At 43.8% G+C, this 16031-nt stretch overlaps 1 non-coding gene across 1 annotated transcript; it reads left to right on the forward strand.

Annotated features, from left to right (window-relative positions):
- The first annotated feature begins 15541 nt into the window (after positions 1-15541).
- Positions 15542-15644, forward strand: LOC113928187. The gene has a single exon (XR_003521861.1). It is a non-coding gene; the product is annotated as a small nucleolar RNA U13 (small nucleolar RNA).
- The last annotated feature ends 387 nt before the right edge of the window (positions 15645-16031 follow it).

The raw sequence follows: 16031 nt of genomic DNA on the forward strand, positions 1-16031 counted from the left end.
GGCCATTTTTGCCTGCTGGCTCTCTTGGCTCAGAGTACTGGAAAAGGTATGGACTTTAGGGAGTCAAAGCTCTGGGTTCAAATCCTTGTGTAACTTGGGCAAGCTTCAGCTTCCAACTCTGCAAAAGAGGATTGATAAAACCTACCTGTGGGACCACTTTAAGAATGAAATGAGATGCCTAAATGAAATGCCTAATATATAGCAAACTCTCCATAAATATTCTTTCTTTTGTGCCCACCCTTGTCTTGATTTTTTCCTGTAGTTCACATAATTATTTTCCAAGGGGTCCAACAGGGGGAGCCCAAACTCAACACTGTCAGGGTGGGGGCTGGTAATTCAGCCCCACTCTCTCACCAGTCTTGGCTTTAACTGGGGAAGCTTTGAGGAGCAAAGCTTTTTCTCTTCCAGGCTCTCCTGGAAGAGCCTCATCCCAAAAGAGGTGAGTCCATCAAAATGTTTTAGAACCTGGGGCTTATGCCACCTGGCTTCATTCTCCTCTGAGATGGTAAGCTATACCCCGAATCAGAAACCATGGTCCATGAAGGGATAACCACGTCATGGTAAGCTATACCCCGAATCAGAAACCATGGTCCATGAAGGGATAACCACGTCATGGTAAGCTATACCCCGAATCAGAAACCATGGTCCATGAAGGGATAACCATGTCAGGACTGGAGCAAGGGCAGGGGGCTTCACCAGAACTGTACTTCACACAGTGCAGAGCTCATAAAGCTTTCTGCACAGCCAAAATGCCTCCCACACCAAACCAGGTCCCATAATAAACGGTTACACCTAACACTCACGGGGATTTATGGTAAAATTGTGCAGCAGAAGGCTGTGGTCAGATATCTAGAAGAGCTTTCCAGCTATAAAACCACCAAAGAAGGAAGTGGAGTCTTTGTCTCAGTGGCTGGGAAGGGTGGAGAGAGGAGGGGAGTCAGAGTGGAAGGAAGAGGAGGCTCACTAGTTTGAGAAGTGTGGCTATTCACAAACAATGGAATTATCCGAATGATACAGAGGGGGCATCAAAGGAAACTTTGAGGAAATCTGGTTTCTTGTGATAAAGAGCTTTTGGTAACCTGAGACAGTTTTGGAAACTTGGAAGCACAAAAATTCTTTATTAGAACTGAAAGGGAAACCTTGGATTTGAATCATGAAGGGCCATTTTCCAAATGACTGACCCATGCAAGTTATTTAAACTCTCTAAGTCTCAGTCACTCATATATTCATTCACTCCACCTATATTTATGGAGCATCTTATATGTCAGGGTCTAAATGAATCCTGAGGAGACAAAGGTGAGCAAAACTGGCACTGTCCTTTTTTTCATGGAGTTTACAATGTATTCATCTGTAAAAAGGTGTACTAATACTGGGACAACTAGATATCCACATGCAAAAGAAAGAAGTTGGATCCCCACCTCGTGCCATATATGAAAATTGAGTCAAAATTAGATCAAAGACCTAAACGTAAGAGCCAAAACTATTAAACTCTTAAAAGAAAATATAGGCATAAATCTTTGCGACCTTGAATTAGGTAATGGCTTCATGGATATGACACCAAGTGCACAAGTAACAAAAGAAAAAACAGATAAATTGGACTTTAACAAAATTTAAACTTTTGTGCTTCGAAGGACACTAATCAAGAAAATGAAAAGATGACCCACAGAATGATATAAAATGCTTGTAAATCACATATCTGATAAGTGGCTTATATCTAGACTACATAAAGAACTCTTACAACTCTGGGATGCCTGGGTGGCTCAGTTGGTTAAGCGTCTGCCTTCAGCTCAGGTCATGATCCCAGGGTCCTAGGATCAAGTCCCACATCAGGATCTTTGCTCAGCATGGAGACTGTTTCTCCCTCTGCACACCCACCCCACCCCCCCCGCTCGTGTTCTCTCTCTCTATCTCTCTGACAGATAAATAAATAAATCCTTAAAAAAGTTAAAATAAAATAAAATCTTGGGGCGCCTGGGTGGCTTCGTCATTAAGCGTCTGCCTTCAGCTCAGGTCATGATCCCAGGGTCCTGGGATCGAGCCCCGCATTGGGCTCCCTGCTCAGCGGGAAGCCTGCTTCTCCCTCTCCCACTCCCCCTGCTTGTGTTCCCTCTCTCGCTGTGTCTCTCTCTGTCAAATAAATAAATAAAATCTTAAAAATAAAATAAAATAAAATCTTTTAAAAAAGAACTCTTACAACTCAAAACATGGGCAAAGGATCTGAATAAACATTTCTCCAAAGATATACAAACGGCCAAAAAGCACATAAAAAGATGCTCAACATCATTAGTCATCAGGTAAATGCAAAGATAAACGATAATGAGATACCACTTCATACCCACTAAAATGGCTAGAATCAAAAAGACAGATTGGGGAAATGGGAACTTTATATACTGCTAGTGGGATGTCAAACAGAGCAGTCAATTTAGAAATAATCTGGAAGTTCCTCAAAAGGTTAAACAGAGGTACCATATGACCTAGGAGTTCCACTCCCAGGCATATACCCATGAAAAATGAAAACATATATCCACAGACATTCTTGTACATGAATGTTCATGCCAGCATTATTCATGATAGCCAAAATGTAGAAGCAACACAAAAGTTCATCAATTGACGAATGGTTATATAAACTGTGGTATATACATCCCCAGCATGGAATAGTATTTGGCAATAAAAAGAAACAAAGCACAAGTGAAAGCAATTATGAGAAAGGAAAACAAAGCTGGAGGCATCACCATCTCACATTTCGAGATGTGCTACAAAGCTGTAGTGATCAAAATCGTACGGTACTGGCACAAAAATAGACTCAGGTCATGGAACGGAATAGAGAGCCCAGAAATAAACCAGACATGAATAAATATATGGTCAATTAATCTACACTAGAAGAGGCAAGAATATACAAGGAGAAAAAACATACAATCCTCTTTTCAGGCAAGGGGCCGAGCTGCAGCCTTAGGACCCCAGGCACAGCTGCCTTAGCCACTCGTGCCCAGCTTTCCCTCCACAGTGTCTTCCACGGCTCTCTTGGCAAAGAAATCCCAATACGTGGCTTTCGCAGAAGGATGCCAGTCATCTATGCGCCACGAGGAGCCTTGTAACACCCCTATCTCTCCGGGGAGGCTCCCACGGGAGGGTTAGGGACGGTACCTGGTGGTGGAGGCCGACTGTGCCAGAATTCTTCGTCCGCCTCTGTCAGCAGCTGGGCGGTCTTCCCCAAATCCTTTTCATTCTTAGATTCCTCACATTGGCTTCTTGTCAAACAACCAAAGGACCAGTATTTGTCCCCATGAATGCACCACGACTTGTGGTGGCACAGCATCCGCTCATAAAGCTGCAGCACCGGCTGCCAGCGGGTCAGCTAGGCAGAAAGCCATGATGGCCACTCACCTCCGGTGGCCACCAGGATCCCTAATATGGTCGATTTTATGTTATGTATATTTTACTACAATTAAAGATAGAAACAAAGGCAGGGCGCCCACATGGCTCAGTGGGTGAAGCATCCGACTCTTGATTTCAGCTCAGGTCATGATCTCAGGGTTGTGAGATCGAGCCCCACGTGGGGATCCGCGCTGGGCGGGGAGTCCGCTTGGGATTCTCTCTCCCCCTCTCCCTCTGCCCTTCCCATCCCAATTGCATGCATGCATTCTCTCTCTCAATAATAATAATAATAATAATAATAATAATAATAAAGGCATAGTAGTAATTCTTACCCCATAGGGTTGTTGTGAGGATTAAATGAGATCAATATTGGGTGAAAGAATGGCTAAAGTGTGTAACATTTATGAACCAGGTTTGGAGAGTGAAGTTCGGGATGGTGGAGGGACACTTTAACTTCCTACTTTAATTCATGTGTCTATTTTTCAGATTTTTTATAACTGGTATACTTTCAGAATTAAAAAAAAAAAAAGGAATGAGGGCTGTTTATATTCCTGCATTACTGATTTGTTCAAGACTTAGTTATCCACAAAAAAGTGCATGAGGATTGGGATCAACATTTTATTCTTGGCCTATGTTTGACCTTCTGTGTTTGTATCTCCGTGTGTAATTTTTTCCAGATTTCCTTAGCTTTGCCTGCCTTTCTTCCCCTCCACCCCCAACTTATTTAAGACTCTTAGTCACAGTCTTTTTTTTTTTTTTTAAGATTTTATTTATTTACTTGTCAGAGAGAGAGCACAAGCAGGGGGAACGGCAGAGGCAGAGGGAGAAGCAGGCTCCCCACTGAGCAAGGAGCCCAATGCCGAACTCGATCCCGGGACCCTGGGATCATGACCAAGTCGAAGGCAGACGCTTAACAGACTGAGCCACCCAGGTGTCCCTCTTGGTCACAGTTAAACCTCCCAGTGCGATCATTGGCTCCTGCCCTCATGCTGGAAGAGAAACCTCAGACCTCAGGTGGGGGGACTCCACGCTCATCCCTAGACAGTGTCTTCTCAACTCCTCTCCCGCGTTTTTACCTCCTTCCCCATAGTGAAACCTTCCCTGAGATCTGATTTTCAGTCTCTCACTGCAAATTGAGAGGTCTGCTGCTCCAGGAAGCCAGAGACGGCTGGGAGCCCTGGCTGGAAGTCTGTTTCGTGGGCAGGAGAAAACTGGCAGAAATCCAGACCGCTGACGTCACCTGATCCGGACGGCGGAAGCCATTGCCCAACCATAGGAAGCCGAAGCCAACAACACATTTCTCTGTGACTCCTTCCCTCAGTTCAGAAAAGCATTTTCCTGGATAGAAGGCAGTAGGAGTGGAAGTGTTCTGACCTTTGAACCACACAACCACACAACATGAGGCTGGCCAGAGTCTTGACTGACAAATGAGCGTGAGACCTGACCCTGGACTCCTGGCTTGGAAGATGCAAGTCTGAGCTGGCGCTCTGCCCCCTAACTCCTGACCTTTGACAAATCATTCGATTTCCTTGGTCAGTTTTCTTAGCTATGAATAACACTACCTACCTCACAGAAGTTACTGTTGCAAGGCTTAAATGAGGTCATCTCTGTGGAAGATTTCATAAACTTGAAGCAGGATGCCCAACCAAAGTAGGCTTCTTTGAGGGCCTTCCTGACAGCAGCAGACCCCGAAGAGGCTGGAGGGAGAGTGGGTACAGGCTGATCGGAGCCAGGCAGCCTGCACTGCAATGCCACTGTGCTGCTTAGCAGCCCTGGGACAGGGAGTCATAGCTGAACCTCACGGCGCCCAGCTTCCTGGTGGTCAAAATGGGGATGATAAGAGGGCGCCTGGGTGGCTCAGTTGGTTAAGCGTCTGCCTTTGGCTCAGGTCATGATCCAAGAGTTCCAGGAGACTCGGGTCATGATCCCGTAGTCCCAGGATCGAGCCCTCATCAGGCTCCCCGCTCAGTGGGGAGTCTGCTTCTCCCTCTGAGCCTCCCCTGTCTCATGCCCTCTCTCTCTCTCAAATAAATAAATAAAATCTTTTTTTAAAATGGGGGTGATAAGAATACGCTCATCACAGTGTTGTCAGGAGGGGGAGTAGTTACTCAACATAGAGCACATGGGCACGCAGAACACTGCCCAGCTCATGGCAGCACTCATCAAGCCCTGGCTAGGCGGATTATTCGAGAGACCATCTTGTGCACTTCCAGGACCTGGGCTGGGCATTCAGTCTAATCCCAAGAGATCTCACAAAAAGAGATTCTGCCCCGAATCCACTGTCCACACAGCAGGCAGAGAAATTCAGCTAAAATCTGACCATGTCACTTCTCTGCTTAACTACCCAAATCTGCCCTAGCCAACCCAGTGAAAGCTTTCAAGCCCCTGAGATAGGCCCTTGAGTTCCTCTCCAGCCTCATATCCTGATGCCCACTGCCTCTCATCAAGGTTCTAGCAACCCCAAACTACCTGCAGCTTCTCACTTCCACCCCCTGGCCCCCGTTACCCTTCTGCCCAGCATGCCCTCACCCACCCTGCCTTTGCCAACTGCTAGTTATTCTTCAAGACCCTTAGTTTCATGTCTTCCAGAAAGTCCTTCTTCACTCTCCTGTGCAGGGCTTGGTTCCTTGAAGGCACTTCCATCATGGCACAGGGCAGATTTTATCCCAGTTCTTCATGTGACTGTTTCACAACTGATTGGGGGATTCTTGAAAGCAGCGGCCAGCACTGGGTCGTACTTAGCTCCCTAAACCCAGCACAAGCACACTGCCAGGCACACAGCAGGTGCTCAGTAAACACTGGGTGCCAAGACTGATGGATGGATGACCAGGAACCAATGCAGCTTGTTTGTTCAGCTACCAACCCAGACGGCATTGCTTGCCTGGGGTTGGGCTGAACCTCTCAAACAGATACAGTTTCCATTGGCCTCATCAGTTGTCTTAGAATCACCTCTGCCTGGGTCGCAGGCATCCTCTTTTTCACTTTGTTTCTCTTCCTTGTTTTGTGTCATATTTCTTACCCTTTGTTGCTTTGTATCCTTTCCTCTTCTTTCTTTTGTAGTTGAATGGATGTCTGTTCTCTTTAACAGCTCATCAAGCGCTCTGGGCGGTTAAGAGTACCCCCTTGACTCTTCAGAAAGAAAGAAAGAGATTTTGAAAGGAAGACAACCAAACCTTATTATGTCCCCAGAAATTCCATACCTTTTATTTCATTTATTTTTGGTAACATCCATAATATGGTATATCACCCAAAGAAGCTAGGTTATGCTTCTGTAATAAACATCCCCAAAATCTCAATGGCTTTATGCAACGAAAATGTATTTATTGCTCCTGCAGTATGGGTTGGCTGAGGCTCTACTCTGAATCATTGTAGTCCTAACTCCAGGACCCAGGCTGACAGGGCAGCCACTATCTAAAACATTGCCAGTCACCATAAGTACAAGGAGAGAATGTGGAAAAGCACACACTGGCTTTTAAAACTTCCACATAGAAGAGACACATCTTAATTGGCCAAAGTCAGTTACATAGCCATGCCTGGCTAATCGGTAAGAGTTAAATGGGGTGGCAAAGTACAGTCTTTCTAGGAACCTGGAAGGAGAAAAAGATTCATCTGTCTGTGAACAAGCCTGATAAAGCACAGTGGTTATTACTGTTCCCACTTTACAGATGAAGTGGCTGAGGTTCCAGAAGTTGATGTAGTCTGCTCAAGGACATTCGGGAAATGTCAGAGAGGAGGGCTGAACCCATGCCTTTGGATTCCTGACACTCGGTTTTTCCCACGTAATTGGATTTTTAGCGTGCCTAGACCTTTTCTGCCATTTTCTACCAAGTTTTTGGACCCGGCATGCCAGAAGCAAGATGATAAGAAACCCTGCTTTGCTCACCAATCTCTGCATCACATCTGGTAAGGGCATCGGCATCTCTCCCCAAAGTGAGGTTTTTGGAGACTTATATTTTCTAAGACAAAACCAAGTAGGTCACAAACCTTGGAGCACAGCCCCATGATGGGTGTAGAGGTTACTTAAAAATAAAATCTTTAGGGGTGCCTGGGTGGCTCAGTCAGTTAAGCATCTTCTTTCGGCTCAGGTCATGATCCCAGCGTCCTGGGATGGAGGCCCATGATGACAATGATGTTGATGGGCTCCCTGCTCAGTGGGGAATCCGCTTCTCCCTCTCCCTCTGTTCCTCTCCCCCACAACTCATGCTGTCTCTTGCGCTCTCTCTCAAAAAAATAAAATCTTTTTTTAAAGGTTATATGCTACATTGTTCCATTTATGTGACATTTTTGAAAAGACAAACAATAGTCGTGGAGAATATTTCAAACTAGCAAGAGGTTTGTGGCGGATGGGAGGAAGGATGTGACTACAAAGGAATAACATAAGGGAATTTTGGGGGGCAGTAGAACTGTTCTATATCTTGATGTCAGGCTCCGTGCTGAGTGTGGAGTTGGCTTCAGATTCTCTCTCGCTTTCCCTCTGCTCCTCTTCTTTGCCCGCTCGTTCTCTCTCTCTCTCTCTCAAATGAATAAAATCTTTTAAGGCATGCCTGGGTGTCTCAGTCCCTTAAGCATCTGCCTTCGGCTCAGGTCATGATCCCAGGGTCTTGGGATCAAGCCCCGCATCGGGCTCCCTGCTCAGCAGGGACCCTGCTTCTCCCTCTCCCTCCACTGCTCCCCCTGCTTCTGCTCTCTTGCTCTCTCTGTCAAATAAATAAATAAAATCTTCAAGGAAGGAAGAAGGAAAGAGGGACACATGGGTGGCTCAGTAGGTTAAGCGTCTGCCTTTGGTCAGGTCATGATCCTAGGGTCCTGGGATCAAGCCCCACATCGGGCTCCCTGCTCAGCAGGAAGCCTGCTTCTCCCTCTGCCTGCCACGCTCCCCCTGCTTGTGCGTGCCCTCTCTCTCTCTTTCTCTGACAAATAAATAAAATCTTGAAAGAAAGAGAGAGAGAAAGAAAGAAACCAGAAAGGGGGTGCCTGTCTGACTCAGTCAGTGGGGTATGTGACTCTTGATCTCGGGGTCATGAGTTCAAGCCCCATGTAAATAAGTAAATAAATAAATACCTTCTAGCCCCTCCAATAGCACAGAAGGGGCCCTGAGGAGAGAGGCACTGAAGAACTAAGTGCCCTGGAAAGGCCACCACCTTCCTCTACCCTAACCCCAAACCCCATTGGGATTTTCCTGGGCCCTATGCTTCACACTCTCCCTCCTGGTTCTCCTGCTATGCCAGTGTGACCCACACATCACGTCCTTTAGACTCCAAATCCAGGGGTCAAGGACTCAGTCTTCTTTGCTTACTTTTTTTTTTTTTTTAAGTAGGCTCCGCACCCAGTGTGGGGCTTGAACTTACCACCCTGAGATGAGGGGTCGTATGCTCTACCAACTGAGCCAGCCAGGCACCCCTGCTCTGTTTACTTCTACATCCTTGTGCCTGGAAATTAGGTATGAGGTGGGTAGAACGAAGGAATGTTCTAGCACTAGCCCTGATTCATCCTGGAGTACTGCACAGTCTAGTCTGTATTTAGCCTCTTTTCCAGCTGCACTAGATACACCACAGCTGGAAGGCATCACTGGTCCCCTTCTCATAGCCCATAGCAGAATCTCCATCTGTCCGATAGTTTGAAATCTGAAGATATTAGGAATCTGATGAGTTTATTGTTGCTGTCATTTTAATTTTTGAAGTACATTTTTATTATAAAAATAACATCTGTTCAATGTTTTTTAAAAACTTGGTCAAAAAACAACAAATAAGCAGACTCAATCCTACTTCTGAGAAGCCACAACTGTTACTGGTTCCTTCTCTATCTAGAAATATTTATGTGTATGTCCATATACATGTAACAGGTGAGAATGAATTGATCCACAGCTCTTGGGGACAGGTAATGTCTTATGTCTTTATGGACTCATATCAAGTCTGGCTTTAGCCCTGACCATCACAGACTAGAATTCTAGAGTCTAACAGTTTTCAGACTGCCCGCTTGGGTCATACAAGGAAGTCAAGGCTCATGCCATCCTGAGGAAACAGAGGAGAGTCTCCTGCTCTGACCATGGTGGTCAGCACTGCCTTGTTCCTTGCCCAGGCCTGTGGGGGCCATTAGAAGTTAAGCCGCTCAGTCAAGCCTGGGCACGTCCGAATCACCTACGCATGACACCCACAAAGCCAGAAGAGGGGGGAAAAAAAAACAACTCTGGAAATAATTTTATATTTGAGAAGAAGGAGGAAGAGGAGCAGGAGAAGCAGATGGAGAGAGAGAAGGAGAACATGAAAGCAGTCACATACTAGGAAAAATCACAAATCTATAGTACATCCTTAAGTTGTTTTTGGTTTCATATAGCTCTTTCATTTTTAATTATATGTGGGGGAACACTGTAAAATTTTAGTGCTTCTCTGCAGTCTTGATCTGGCCTTCCCTGGGGGCTGGGGCCGTTTGCCGAGGCTCTGAAAATGCCCTATCCAGAGCACCCCAGCCCAGCTCTCATGGACCTGGCAGCCAGTCCCATCTGAGGGGCTGCTTTGGAAGAGGCCTGGACCTCCACATGCCCTGGAGAAGTTGCATCCCCTATCTTCTCTCTGAGTTCCTAGAGGTCTAAGAGTCAACCAAGGGGTAGGCTACTATCTCCACACCCTCCCCTCTCAGACCAGACATCCAGTGCCTTGCAAAACCAAAGCCCACTTAGGGGTGGATTTCCTTTAGAGTCCCACTCAGCCTGATTCTTTCCTTTCCTTCTAAAATACACAAAAATCCTTATGCTTAAAGGAGCTAGAAAATGAAGAACAAACGAAACCTAAACCCAGCAAAAGGAAAGAAATCATAAAGATCAGAGCAGAAATAAATGATACAGAAACTAAAATAAAAATAAACAGGACAGATCAACAAAACCAGGAGCTGGTTCTTTGAAAAGATGAACAAAATTGGTAAACCTCTAGCCGGACTCATCCAAAACAGAAAAAAGGAAAAGAAAAGAAAAAGAGAGAGAGGGGGAGAGGACCTAAATAAAGAAAACCACTCCTGAAATAGGAGAAATGACAGCCAACTCCAAAGAAACATAAACAATGGTAACAGAATATTATGAAAACCTATATGCCAACAAATTTGACAACTTAGCAGAAATGAATAAATTCCTAGAAGCATATAATCTACCAAAACTAAAGCAGGAAGAAATAGACATTTTGAACAGACCAATTACCAACAATGAAATTGAATAAATAATCAAAAAAGTCCCCTAAAAGTCCAGGACCAGATGGCTTCGCAGGCAAATTCTACCAAATTTTTAAAGAGAGTTAATACCTATTCTTCTCAAACTATTCCAAGAAATAGAGGAGGAAGGAGAACTACCAATTTCATTCTATGATACCAGCATCAACATGATATCAAAACCAGATAAACACACCCACAAAAAAAAAAGAAAGAGAGAGAGAACTACAGGCCAATGTCTCTCATGAATATAGACATAAAAATCCTCAACAAAATATTAGCAAACTGAACCCAACAATGTATTTAAAAAATCATAGACCACCATCAAGTGGGATTTATCCCCAGGATGCAAACATGTTATGTCATATCAATAAGAGAAAGGACAAAAACCATATGACCATTTCAATGGATGCAAAAAAGAGCATTAAACAAAGTACAACATCCATTCATGATAAAAACTCTCTGGAAAGTAGATCTAGAGGGAACATACCTCAACATAATAAAAGCCATATATGAAAAATCTACAACTAAAATCATACTCAATAGTGAAAAACTGAGAGCTTTTCCCCTGAGGTCAGAAACAAGACAGGGATGTCCACTCTTACCATTGTTATTTAACATGGTACTAGAAGTCCTAGCCTCAGCAATCAGACAACATAAATAAAAGGCATCTGAATAGTAAAGAAGAAGTAAAACTCTCCTTATTTGCAGATGACATGATACTATATATAGAAAACCCTAAATACTCCACCACAAAACTGCTAGAACTGATAAATGAATTCTGTAAAGTCACAGGATACAAAATCAATGTACAGAAATCTGTTGCATTCTTAAACATTCATAATGAAGCAGCAGAAAGTAAAATTAAGAAAACAATCCTGTTTACAATTGTGCCAAAAACAAAAAAATATCTAGGAATAAATTTAACCAGACAGGTAAAAGACCTATACTCTGAAACTATAAAACACTGATGAGAGAAATTCTAGACAATGCAAAGAAATGGAAAGACATTCCGTGCTCATGGGTTGGAAGAACAAATAATGTTAAAATGTCTATACTACCCAGGGGTGCCTGGGTGGCTCAGGCGGTTAAGTGTCTAATTCGTGATTTCAGCTCAAGTCATCATCTCAGGGTTGTGAGACTGAGCCCTGTGTCAAGTCCCAAGTTGTGTTCCCTGCTTAGCGGTGAGTCTGTTTCTCTCCCTCTCCTTCTCCCTCTTCCTCTGTCCCTTTCCCTGCTCTCTCGCTCTCTTTCTCTCTCTCTCTCAATAAATGAAATGAAATCTTTTTTTAAAAAAGATGTCTATACTACCCAAAGTAAACTACAGATTTAATGCAATCCTTATCAAAATACCAACAGCATTTTTCACAGAACTAGAAGAAACAATCCTAAAATTTGTTTGGAACCACAAAAGGCCTTGAATAGCCAAAGCAATCTTGAAAAAGAAAAACAAAACTGGAGGTATCACAATTCCAGATACCAAGTTATATTACAAAGTGGTAGTAATTAAACATTATGGTACTGGCATAAAAATAAACACATAGGTCAATGGAATAGAAGAGAAAACCCAGAAGTAAACCCACAATTATATGGTCAATGAATCTTCAACAAAGAAGGAATGAATATCCCATGGGAAAAAGCTCTTCAACAAATGGTGTTGGGAAAACTGGATACCTACATGCAAAAGAATGAAACTGGATCACTTTCTTTCTTTTTTATTTTTTTTTAAATTACTTATTTATTTGACAGAGAGAGAGAGAGAGAGAGAGAGGGAGGGAGAGAGCAAGCACAAGCAGGGGGAGTGGCACAGGGAGAGCGAGAAGGCTTCCCACTGAGCAGGGAGCTCGATTTGATCCCAGGACCCTGGGATCATGACCTGAGCTGAAGGCAGATGCTTAACTGACTAAGCCAACCAGGTGCCCCCAGACCACTTTCTTACACAATACACAAAAATAAATTCAAAATGGATTAAAGACCTAAAAGTGTGACAGGAAACTATAAAAATCCTAGAAGAGAACACAAGCAGTAATTTCTCTGACATCGGCCACAGCAACATTTTTCTATATATGTCTCCTGAGGCAAGGGAAATAAAAACAAAAATAAACTATTGGGACTATATTAAAATAAAAAGTTTCTACTCAGTGAAAGAAACAATCAATAAAACTAAAAGGCAACCTACTGAATGAGTAGAAGATATTTGTAGATGACATATCTGATAAAGGGTTAGTATCTAAAATATGTAAAGAACTGATACTACTCAACACCAAAAAACAAATAATCCAATTAAAAGTGGGCAGAAGACATGAACAGACATGTTTCCAAAGAAGACATCCAGGTGGCCAACAGACGCATGAAAAGATGCTCAACATCAATGATCATCAGGGAAATGCAAATCCAAACTACAGTGAGATACCACCTCACATCTGTCAGAATGGCTAAAATCAAAAACACAAGAAACAACAAGCGTTGGCGAGGATGTGGAGAAAAAGGGACCCTCTTGCACTGTTGGGAATGCAGTGGTGCAGCACTGTGGACAACACTATGGAGGTTCCTCAAAAAGTTAAAAATGGAACTACCCTAGGATCCAGTAATCACACTACTGGGTATTTACCCAAAAATACACAAACGTGAATTCAAAGGGATACATTCACCCCTATGTTTATTGCAGCATTATTTATAATAGCCAACCTATGGAAGCAGCCCAGATGTCCATCAATAGATCAATGGACAAAGAATATATATATATATCTTCCATTGTGACACACAATGGAATATTATTCAGCCATAAAAGAGAACAATATCTCACTATTTGCAATGACATGGATAGAGCTAGAGTATTATGCTAAGTGAAATAAGTCAGTCTGAAAAATACAAGTACCATACGATCTCACTCATATGCGGAATGTAAGAAACAAAACAAACAAGCAAAGGAAGGAAAAAAGAGAAAGAGGGAGGGACAAACCAAGAAACAGACTCTTAATTATAGAGAACAAACTGATGGTTCCCAGAAAGGAGGTGACTGGGAGGCTGGGTGAAACAGTTGTTGGGGATTAAAGAGTACACTTACCATGAGGAAAAAAATACAAATAAAATAAAATAATTTAAAAATCAAATAAATAAATAATAAACACACTAAAAAAAGCCAAACTCCTAAAGGGGTCAGGAAACCCACAACTTCAAGGAAACAAAGTCCTGGCTATGCAGAGGAGGGAGAGGAGAATATCTTCATTCTTTTTTTTATCTTCAATAGATTGTTACAATAAATTCACGACAAATTGTCCTGCCACATACATACTCTTTTGAATTTGATCCTTTCTTAGAATATGCTGCCTTTTGGGAAAGTTACTGTGGGAAATCAGTTAAGAATCATTTATGAAGGGGCTCCTGGGTGACTCAGTCAGTTAAGCGTCTGCCTTCAGCTCAGGTCCTGATCCCAAGGTCCTGGGATCGAATCCCACATCGGGCTCCCTGCTCAGCAGGGAACCTGCTTCTGCCTCTCTCTCTCTCTCTGCCTCCCTCTCCCTCTGCCTGCTTGTGCGCATGCTCTCTCTCTGTGTCAAATAAATAAACAAAATCTTTTAAAAAAATTTCAGTCCAATTTAGACAACAAAATGCATATATGACTATCTGAGAAACTATTTGAGAACAACTCAAGCCAATGAATATTTATGGGGCATCTACTAAAAAAGCTAACAGTTTCTGATAGCCTACTAGGAACCAGGCTCTGCACTAGCCTGGGGATACTGCAACCAAGCAGACAGAGAGGCATCCTGCCCAAGGGAGCTCAGAAGGACAGACATGAAACATACAGGAATGAGGTAGTGACTCCTACAAAAGGGGGAGCACAGGCTGCTGGAGAGCCAGAGGACTAAACACAGGATGGGGTATCAGGGAAGGCTCCCTTGGAAACTGATATTTAAACTGAGACTTGAAAGTAACCAAAATACAAAGACATCTGAGCTGGCAGAGGAGGGAAGCTGAGTTTACTGCTTACTAGGCAAGTGAGAGCCATGTCCCCCAAGAAATCAGTTCAGCTGTCTCTCCAAGCAGAAATTGAAAGGGCAAGATGTAGGTCCAAAAGGGGGAAACCAATAAAGCAGGACTGAGTTCGAGTCGCTGGCTCGAGTGGGGGCTGTACACTGTACTTTGTAATTGGTCCTCTTCGGGTCTCAGTTCTCCAAAAAGCAAGCAGCTCTCACAGAGATCCAAGACAGGTACTGTGATGTCTTGGGAGACTCAGAGCCAAAGCAGGCAAAACCATATCCATTTGCTCCAAGGCTAGGTAGATCTTTCCTTACAAAGACTAAAAATAGGAGTAGGGCAGGTAGAGAAAGAAGGGAAGGTGATGGAGGGATCAGAGCTGCAGAGAACGGAGCAAGTTCAAGGAACAAAGATTTGAGATACAGAAGCATGGAGTCAGAGAGGGTAGTGGGACTTAGAGGAAGCTCATAAAGTAGGCTAGGTTAAGAAAGGCTTGGTACGGGCACCTGGGTGGCTCAGCTGGTTAAGCGACTGCCTTCGGCTCAGATCATGATCCCAGGGTGCTGGGATCGAGCCCTGCATCGGGCTCTTTGCTCGGCGGGGAGCCTGCTTCTTCCTCTGCCTCTGCCTGCCACTTCCCTTGCTTGTGCTCTCTCTCGCTCTGTCAAATAAATAAATAAAATCTTTAATAAAAAAAAGAAAGAAAGAAAAGCTTGGTAGACCATGTGCTATGAAGGGGATTGTGTGCCCCTAGGTTCATCTGTTGAAGTCCTAAACTCCAACGTAACTGTATTTGGAGATAGGGTCTTTTGTAGGTAATTAAGGTTAAATGAGGTCCGAAGAATGGGCCCCTAATTTGATGGGGTTTGTATCCTTATAAAGGGAGGAGGAGACACAAGGGAGCTCTGTCTTCTCATGAGCACACAGAGAAAAGGCCATATGAGCACAAGGGGGATGGTGACCACCTGCAAGTCAAAAGGAGAGGCCTCTGATCCATTTGTGGTTCATAAGAGTGACGACTGGGTGTTCATGCCATTGTGGGACATATGCCTTTCCCAAACCTTATTACAACCTTGGCATGTTACTGCCTGATGTGGGGGGAAAAAAAAAAGCCTCAGAATTAAACCTGCTTGCTGGCACCTTGATCTTGGACTTCCAGCCTTCAGAACTGTGAGAAATACATTTCTGTTGTTTAAGCCACCCAGTCTGTGGTATTTTGTTATGGTAGCCTGGGCTAATATACCATATTGGGAATTTTGAACTAAAAGCTCAATGAGGCTTTTTTTTTTTTTTTTAAGATTTATTTAGTTATTTGAGAGAGAGAGAGCGTGAGCAGGAGGGAGAGAAGGAGATAGAATCCGAAGCAGACTCCATGCTGGCCGATCCCAACATGCGGTTCAATCTCCTGACTCATGAGATCAGGACTTGAGCCAAAACCAAGAGTCTGATGCTTAACCGGCTGCGCCCCTCAGTGAGGCTTT

Source organism: Zalophus californianus, chromosome 7, assembly GCF_009762305.2.
Source record: "Zalophus californianus isolate mZalCal1 chromosome 7, mZalCal1.pri.v2, whole genome shotgun sequence".
NCBI classification, from domain to species: Eukaryota; Metazoa; Chordata; class Mammalia; order Carnivora; family Otariidae; genus Zalophus; species Zalophus californianus.